The following is a 7,949-nucleotide window of genomic DNA, read 5'->3' as shown; positions in this document are numbered from 1 at the left end:
TGTGCCTGAGGTCATTGACCCATCTGTCTGGTCTCATGAAGGCTATCAGTGTGCCTTAGGTCATTAACCCGTCTGTCTGGCTTCCCAAGGTCGCCTGTCTTCCTATCTGGCCTCTGAAGGCCATTCAACCCATCTGCCTGGCATCTCAAGGTATTATTCTGTCTTCATGTCTGGCTTCTTAAGGTTATTGACCTTTCTGTCCGGTTTCACGGAGGCCTGTCCTTTTTGTCTGACCTCCAACGGTTTTTGACCCTACAGTCTGGTCTTTTAAGGTCATTGACCCGTCTGTCTGGTCTTTTCACGTCGTCGTCCTTCTTGACTGTGCTTTTGAGGTCACTGACCCGTCTATCTGGCATCTCAAGGTTGTCTGTGTGTCAGTGTGGCTTCATGAGATCATTGACTCGTCCGTCTGTCTGACTTCTCAAGGTCATATATCTTACTGTTGACATCTCAAGGCTGTCTGGCCTCCTGAGGTTATTGCTGTACCTGTCTAGTATCTAGCTCCCTAAGGTCATCTGTCTTCTTGTCTATCCATTTTGGGGTCATTAACCCCGTGACCCGTCTGTATGGGTTCTCAAGGTCGTCTGGCTGTCAGATTTTTTTAAGAGGACGAAAGAGAAAGGGAAGTGCTCTAACGTGGGGACTGAGTGCTCTAAACATCTCTGTCGATGCTCCTACCTTAAACATATTTGCTGCTGATTTTTGTTGTATAAGTAGGACTATCGTTTTGCCAGCCCTACCAAAGAATTTTATTTTCAAGAAGCGACAGAAAGGGGCCTGCTATCTTGACGCCCGGATTGAGCGCTTTAACTTGCTCCAACGATGCTCCATTCCTTCAAAGGGTCGCCTTTGTCGTGGATTCGCGATGCAGGTATTTAAAAATATTCGGCTACTTACTTATAGTTCGCTTTACCTTTAAACTTAAAAGTCAATGTATTATTTTTTCGCAGTTTTCGCTACTGATTTGATGTACTTAGTTTGTAAAATAATGTGTTACGGCCGTATTACGAAAAGTATCTTTGTTTTAACCAAAATTAATCAAATTATTTCGTTCTATTCGTCCTTTTTTGTTACTCCTCTCCTTCTGAAACTGGCAGGGCTGGTAAAATCTATCTTCTTGAAATCACTTTTTCAATTTCAATAATTTTATAGGAAGGTACTTCATTTAAAACTAAAATCATTGATATTGTCAAGTATTATTGGTACCTCCCTATTTACTAAATGTAACGATAACGAAAACAGATCTGTATGGTATTCAAAATTCTCACATGTAGAAAATGAACGTTTACCTATAGTAGGTACCTACGTTGAATTAATACGTAGTAACTAAGTATCATGAAAAACGGGTCAAGTGAAAGGAAAGGGGTAGAAAAGGTGAGAGAGGAAATATTAAATGAAAAGGTACACGATGACGTATTTATTTTTCGACTCTTTATGTTAACATTTACGCGAGCAATTCGTCTGTATTTCTTCTCTATTTCAGTGTAAACTTCATTTTAGTAATGGTCTGTTTTGAAAAACGTTACTCGCTAATATTTTACGATGAAAAGGAACCCTATTTTATTTTTGTGTTACGCTTTCTGATTAGATCGTTCTTTCATATATTGCTCCGTTATCTTCATTCGGCCGTGTTTTTTTTTTTGCTTTCTCGGCCCCAAATTTCGCACATCTTTTGAAATAATAGCCTAGCCGTGCCTAGAAATGACTTGATATAAAATTAGCGAAAGTAATTAAATTTTTTAATTTTAATAAGATGTTTGCTCGATGATGGAAGTAAAACTCGAAGATAGGTACCTGATACCTACGTTTGGTTTTGATTTCAATCGTTTTTTTTCCTGAACGTACTAAGGTGATTTTTCCAATTTGTAGCTACTTGCATAGAAAATGATGTGGTTTTTCTGATGAATGAGATTTACCTTCAGGTGTTAAGTAATAGGGTAAATGTGCCTAAGTTTGCGCACCTAATTTTCAAACAGTCACTACTTTCTATGAAAAGGAGCTAGAATATTGAAATTTGTACAGAAGGTTCTTCAAACATTTGGCTATGATTTGCGCCAGAAATAAAATTTTTAATCGATTTAGTTTTTGATATTTTGACCAAAAACTAAAAAAAGTCAAATGCGCAAACTTAGGAATATGCCTTCCTAAGATTGCGCATTCACCTTCCCAAGATTGTGCACCAGTGAAAAACATAGAAATTCTTCAATATTGTTTAATTTATGATGAAAGCAAACAAAATGTCTCACACGAACGTGGATTTGAAACTTCTGAGTGAACCACACTGGAAATGCGCTCATATCTGGAATTTCCAGCATTACACCCATTTCTCCCTAGCTTTTGACAAGGAGTAAACTCGATGTACGTATATAAGGTGTCATTTCATTCAAATGAATTGAATTCTTAATGAAAATTTCAAAAAGTATCATTATTAGCCTAGAAAAGTAGCAAAAAATAAAAATCGCAATCTTAGGCACAGGGGTGTTTTTTTAAAAATTGAAAAATTGAAACCTAATTAAAGCAGAAAACACTTGAAATATGTGCTTGTTATAATCCCCAGACAATGACGAATCTAAAAATAGCTTATTTAGATTTCTACTGCCATTTCCATAAAAATTGTCGCGTGCCACTTTTATTGGAAAAATTATAAAAAATTTTGAAAAAAAAGTTTTTTGCTCGTCAGTTGGCAACACTTGGTGCTACCATCACCAAAAATCGTTAGGTATGGTAATTTTGATTTTTCTTTCAAGTAAAGGCGGTATCAAATGTTGTAACTCTCACTGGTTCTGAGAAATCGTCACTGCGCAATCTTAGGAAGCGCGCAAACTTAGGCACATTTACCCTATCACAAAAATATGTACCATTTTAATTTTTTTATCGCTCTAAATTGATGAAAAAATTTTTAGAATTTAAAATGCGTACATCGTATATGTAATTTGATAAGCAGTTTCGAAAAATTTAGTACAACCTGCGAGCTTCCTGTAGTGACATAATCTTATCAAAATAATTTACCTACCAATTCCCCCCAAAAAATTGAAACGGAACGAATCGTTGAGAGATAATTAACTGGATTATTGACGTAACTCAAGTTACGGTAACCGATTGACCTTTCGAGTTCCGGTTTCGTGTGAAATATACTGAAAATTTAAATATGTATTCTACATAGTTTTTCATTTCAAGTTCCAGGTACCTACTAATGACGTTATCTTGGGATAGAATTTAAAAACTGGTAACTTTTTTAGAAAATTTCCGAATTTTTAATTCAGCACAGGAAATAGTCACTGCTGGAAACTGAGTGAATTTTGATGATTTAGGTGTATACTGTATATTATAGGAATTACTTTGTCGATGTTGGGAAATTTCAAAGAAGTTATATTTTTAAAATTAAAATTGACAAAAGAGAAAAAAATGAACTGAAAACAATTTACAATATGCTCTCGTTATCAAATTAATATTGTAAAGTGGGGAGTTTGTTAGATATTATCGGAAAATACTTACACACGTTATTAAATGAATAAGTTGTGATAAATGTTGACGATCGTGTTGCGTTTTATATTTCAATTTCAAGTTCATGTTTAAAATTTCAATAAAATAAAAATGTAGTAGATGCAGTTTCTGAAGACTATTTTGGTAAGTACGTACAATTTTGATGGAATTTTAGATGTGGCCTATTTTTCTCTATTATTTTTCTTCTTTTTTTCAACTCGATAACTAAGCTAAAAATTTCAAGATAGGAAATGTTATGATGATATGGAAGTATTATCTACAGATATCAAAAGGCAACTTAAAACAAAAAAATTGGAACATTTGATTTTTTTTGAATATCTCAGACTTTGAACTCGCGTCTAGACATATTTTGACATTTTTCTTTTGTTTTTTGATCATGATTTTAAAATTTTGGTTTTTTTGCCTCATCCCACGTTTGAATTTTTTAAAATTTATAAGCTCCAAAATCAACACTTTAATATCTAAAATTTTGTTTGGTGGTGTATTTTCCCATGCTTTTTCGATGCAGCTCTGAGCAGTTCTGAATCTGTTGCTTAAGCATACTTCTCTTGTAGGTACTTGTAGTCTTATTATGTTGAAATTTTTCTTTTGTTTTTTGATCATAATTTTTTGCTAGACTTTAATAAATTAAGTGGAAGAAATGAAAGACGACTCATGCTATAGCTCTCCCTCCAGTTAAACAAAAAAATCTCTCCTAGTTGGAAAACGGAGTCAACTTTTTTGTGTAGACCCTTAAAAAAATGAAATATGAAAAAAAAATCAAAATATTTGTGATCAGTGGGAGAGATTTTTTCCTCAAAACGAAGTTCGATAGAAGAATTTGGAATTTGTGGCACCTGAATTTATATTTTTTTAAATATAATTTTTCGCTTTTATTTTATTTCAGTATTTTTTTAATTTTTATAATTCGAGACTCTCAAACGTTGCTTATGCTTGGGGATGGAAGGGGGTTTTCTTGGAAGAATTCTGAAGCAAAAATTCAGAATTTCTGAGAATTTTTTTTCCAAATCTTCTACTTTATTCAACTGTTTTTTATTCGATTTTAGAAAAGTTCTATAGTCTGTACATACAGGGTAACTTGATTGTTTGAAAGATGAGGGGAAAATTTTTATGAAAAATAGAGTTACATATTTCAAAGATTCTCATTGTCAGAGCCACCGACAGCCAATGTGGGGCTCGGTGCAAAAAATTAGGACCTCCTTAAATTTTTTCATACCCTCTCCCTCCTCTAAAGCAAGTACATATGTTTTTTTGTTCAAAACTTGAAGTCGAAAATGTACTGCTCATAAATCTCACAAAATAAAATTTTTCTACCGAGATTCCCCTATAAAGAATCAACCCCCCCCCACCTCAAAAACCCCACCAGTTCGTTTTCAAAAAAAAAAAAAAAAAATACCTACTTACATTGGAGAAACAAAAACTTTCCGAAATTTGCATTTTTGAAAGTCAATTGATGTAGGAGAACAAATTTGTTTCGCGACAACATTTTTAGAGAGATTTTTTTTGTACATAAGAATAGAGAAATCCTTTTATAGCTTTTCCCAGCAGACTTTTTGTTAAAAGCAAAGTTAAAATAGGTGACTTTTCTTCTATGAAGTTTTCATTTTCTTTTCGAAAATGAAATTTTATTTTAGTTTCAAAAAAAGCAATTGAATTTTCTCTTTTTAAAATTAAATTCACAAAATTTTTCTTAAAAAATGCAGCTCTTTGGAAAATGAGGGACCAGGGAATATTGCCTCACTGCCCCCTCCCTTGACAGTGGAAATGAAATTAAATCCTAGTGTATAATATAAAAATTGTTATTTTTGAAGAACTGAAATCCAATTTTTTAATATTTTTTGCCAATTTCAAAAAAATCAAGAAAAGTAGCCACTTTTTGATTTTTTGAAATCGACAATAATAACTAAAAAATTGCCAACACTGCGTTCCAAAATATTTCCCCAGTTTCAGATTCAATATTTTGGCATCATTAATGTAAAATATTTAAAAAACACGATTTTTTTGAATATGCCCTCTATTGGAGAGTCCACCTCTCCTTTTCAGGGACAACTCAGGAGCTAAAAAAAATTTCTGAGTAACTTTTAACCCAAAATTAAAATATTTATCTGCAGAATTCGGTCAAAATCTTTCGACTTTTTTTTGTGGTTCATCGGCTCATTATTTATGAAAATTTTTAAATTTTTAGATCACCGTCGCTGCTCGAGTTGGCTTAACATAAGAGTATCCGAATTTGGAGAGGAGTATTTTCACATCAATGGCAATTGCTGGCAGCATTTTAGGTACGTTTTTGTTTTGTCTCGTTCGTTGTACCTACCTCCACAATGCATTTATATTGTATGGTACTATTTCATTCTAGAATTTTCGTTAGTCAACCGCCTTTGAAGGATGGAAAATGAAGCAGTATCTAGGCCCATTGAAAATCATGTTGAACCGTGTCATTATGTGCTGGAAATGCATGCGCAACACTTTTACGAATACACTTATTTTGCGATACTAATTAAGCTTGGCTGTGTGCTTTCAAACATTTTGCTGTTGATTCATTTTTACAAATATTTTAGACATTATTCTACTCAAGCGGTGCCCGCAAAAAATTTAAATTCTTATTGCTTATATATATTTTTAACGAATTCAGTTTTCCTCCTAGAATATACCCCATTACCAGAATTGTCACCCATCAGTTTTGTTTTTGTTTTCGCTTACTTACGTTTATCGTCGTCATTTCTATCTCTTATTATGATCTCAGATACATGTATGTGTTTTAGAAAAACAGCCTTGTACTTCCGACCTACTGTCAATTCGGGCAGACAAGTCAAACACTTGATTTATACTATTCTCGGAAAAGGCTTACCTTTAGTTATTACCGTATTAATTTCTACGGTATTTTATTTCTATAAAAGTTGTAGTTTTGTTCGTTTAACTTTATTGATAATTAATACCGCGGTTCGAATACTTTGCCTGGGTTTATTTTTCGTTTCATTACGATACATCGTGATGAGCAGTATTCAGAAAACTAGGATGTTGACAAATTTCCCATTACTTGTTCGTTTGCTGTTGATGACTGGTATTCTTCCTGCGATTCCTTACATTTCTTACGGAATTTATCTACTACTCAATCTTCACCGTGGTTACAACTACCCGACCATCTGTGTATTTGGTTGCATAATGAAGTTTTGCTTATCCTACGAAGGGATTCTTTTTGCAATGTGTTTCACGTTTAAAAAAAATTTACATAGAATTCGAATGAGATCGATGTCAATGATTTCAATAAGCGTTATAAATATTCAGCAAAATGTTATTCATAAAGTATGAAAAAAATGTAGGTATCTAATGTAGGTATCTACCTATGTAAATAAGCTTGGAAGATAACTATTATTGTTTTTGTTAATAAATAAAAATTGGTTACGAAATATGCATTGTTTTTGAAAGAGCTTTACTATTGATAAACTGTTTTTCTGAATCACGGATACCAGAAAAAAATAAAAAAAGGAAATTCTCCATTCACAATTTGCTGAAAAACATGAAAAAACTGAGCGCATACATTAAGAATTTCCGGAACAAATACATCGAGAATTTCCGGAGATAGTTAATTTTAGAGATGATATCGTCAAACCAAGTATGATTGTCATGTTTATACCGCATTGACGTTATAACGCTATAAAAACATCACGATAATGACTGTTGAATATTTTTTTGATTTTTGACCAATCGCGTAGTCGTTTCGTTAATGGATTTTCATTCAGCATGTATTTTTTCTACGAGCTATTAATGATGATTGATAATGATGTAGAGATAAAATCGTCAAAAACTGTTGTTTCATTAAAATAAAATAGTATTCAAAAAATCAAAAAACATCAAGTAATATCATTAAAACTCACCAAAAACTGATCAAATTTAAGAAAAATTTTACAAAAATTGGAAAGAATTACAATTTGAAACGTTGTCCAAAATAATGTGTCTAGGTAAAATTGCATGAAAATACTAGAAAAGCGTGGTCACGCATTTTTTCAGTTTTTGTTGAATTTTTAATTTTATAATGAAATAGGTATAAGAATTATTGATTTTTTCAGTCAAACAACATCCACATCATTAGGGAATATTATTATTTGGGTAATTCTCAAAAAAAGTGGCATATTTCAATACTAAAACAAAAACAAAAAAATCATTTTTTCAAAATTTTTAAATTGAAATTATAAAAATCCCCCTCACCCCATTTTTGATATTGTCCTCAATTAATCTCCTCCCGAGAGGGGGATGGGGTTTAAAGATTTTGGGACCATGGCGTGAAAATTTCTATCGTCGTGGTGCATTTTTGTGCTGTTAAAACTGATTTGATCGCAAAGAAAATACATTCGATGACATGGTAAATTGTACATATGGAAATTCATCAGAAAATATTTCTTCACATCACATTTCTAAAATTTTCTGCAACTTCGTGGTCCTCGTCG

The 7,949-nt window shown here is 32.8% G+C and overlaps 1 long non-coding RNA gene across 1 annotated transcript; it reads left to right on the top strand.

The window, feature by feature from the left end:
- The first annotated feature begins 3,377 nt into the window (after positions 1–3,377).
- Positions 3,378–6,904, top strand: LOC135841292 (uncharacterized). The gene is made up of 3 exons (XR_010557888.1): positions 3,378–3,627; positions 5,690–5,783; positions 5,861–6,904. It is a non-coding gene; the product is annotated as an uncharacterized LOC135841292 (long non-coding RNA).
- Positions 6,905–7,949: the final 1,045 nt, after the last annotated feature.

The sequence above is a fragment of the Planococcus citri genome, chromosome 3 (assembly GCF_950023065.1).
Source record: "Planococcus citri chromosome 3, ihPlaCitr1.1, whole genome shotgun sequence".
In the NCBI taxonomy this organism is placed as follows: domain Eukaryota; kingdom Metazoa; phylum Arthropoda; class Insecta; order Hemiptera; family Pseudococcidae; genus Planococcus; species Planococcus citri.
This window is presented reverse-complemented; position numbering and strand designations above follow the sequence as displayed.